The sequence below is a fragment of the Antennarius striatus genome, chromosome 12 (assembly GCF_040054535.1).
Source record: "Antennarius striatus isolate MH-2024 chromosome 12, ASM4005453v1, whole genome shotgun sequence".
NCBI lineage: Eukaryota > Metazoa > Chordata > Actinopteri > Lophiiformes > Antennariidae > Antennarius > Antennarius striatus.
In genome coordinates, this window is record NC_090787.1 from 2924270 (window position 1) to 2925869 (window position 1600).

A 1600-nucleotide genomic window follows, 5' to 3' on the forward strand; every position below is an offset into this window, starting at 1 on the left:
AAATTTCAGTGGTTGCAATAACATTGCCAGTGTTAGGTTTGATTCCCACTTTGGCCTCCGATATTGAAAAAGTATCCATTCACAGTACTGCAAGGCACTGTGGATAAAACGCCCATAAAGCAGCATGTGTTGCTTCTCATGTCGGGCGCCGTTATTATAAAAGGCATGAAGACAGCAAACAAAAGACATTCTTTGGGTTTACGATAGCTGTGAGTCAGTGGAGGCTGGTGTTAGCCATATTCCTCTGATACCAATCTGCTTGACGTTTCAACTTCATCATTTTAATTCTGGGGTTTGGTTTCATATTAGGTGTCAAAATGGAGGTGATTGGGTTTGGTATTCCAGCGGGAACGTAAGATCCACCAACACAAACTTCAACTTCAACACAAACAGACATTAGCCTGCATGAGCCTGGCACAGATGGATACAAAGAGGTGTTTAGAAAGCGTTATGGCCATCAGAACTGGGAGAAGGTGCGTGTGTTCACGTTTGTGACTCAAGTGAAGGTGAATGCCGCAGGCGGTGTTGAATTCACATGAAAACAAGCAGAAAATAACAGCTCAGTTATCTCTAAAATAAACCTCGGGGTGAAAAGGAAGGACGCAAAATAGTGGCTGCATGACAGGGAGGCGAGACCCTGCAAACGCTCCTCATAACCAGGGAGCACACCTTTCATCCAGTGTTCATGTAGTCACTTCTAGATGTGATTCATTTGATAGAAATAACTTTCATTTTGTGGCCCTGGAAATAAGATCGTCTTCTGAGGTGGAGATTAAATGTATTCCCCCAGCGGCTACTCCGATTCAGGACCTTGGACTTTATAATCCTCATTTCAGGTTTAAACTATATTTTTTATTTTGATATACTTTTTTTTTTTGCAGATACTCCCTCAGTCTGCTGAAAGCAAGGCCTCTGTGATGTGGCACTGAAGGGTTCATTTTAGATAAAGAGTTCAAATTCTTCATGTCTGTCATTTTTCTTTTCTTTTTTTAACATTTTGCATTAAATTTTTTCAGTTCAGTGCACATTTGTGCATGCTCCCTTTGTCACTGGCTAACTGGGACCCTTAAACGATCTGTGACCTTCCCATTTTAACAGATCAATATGTCTGCTGTAAAAAAATGTCTCTTGGTTTGTGGTCCATGAGGAAAGGTGAAGGTGGCGTCATCCAAAACACACTCACTTGTTTATGCCCTCTTTTTTCTGTGCATACCTGAAATGTCTTGTCTTTTTTTCTTCTCCTTCTCCTCCTCCTCTGCATCCTGGCTGCAAACAGCAGAGATGGAAAAATCACTCAGTCAGCATCAAAGTCAAACATGCACATGGTCACAATTTGGTAACACTTTATGTAATATATTTTACATTTCCACCAATGAGATGTGATCACGTTATTAATTTTCCTACATTATTTCCAAGCAAACAATTTTCCTGCATTGAGTCATGAAAACATTTCTGAAAACACACCTTTGAGCTTGTGGGGTTTTTTTCTGAGGAACTATTGATAATCTTTTCACTAAATGGTATTAAAATAAGTTTTAAAGCTAAAATTCAAAGACTGGAAAAAGTCAAACACTACACATGACGTCCCAAAATACACTAA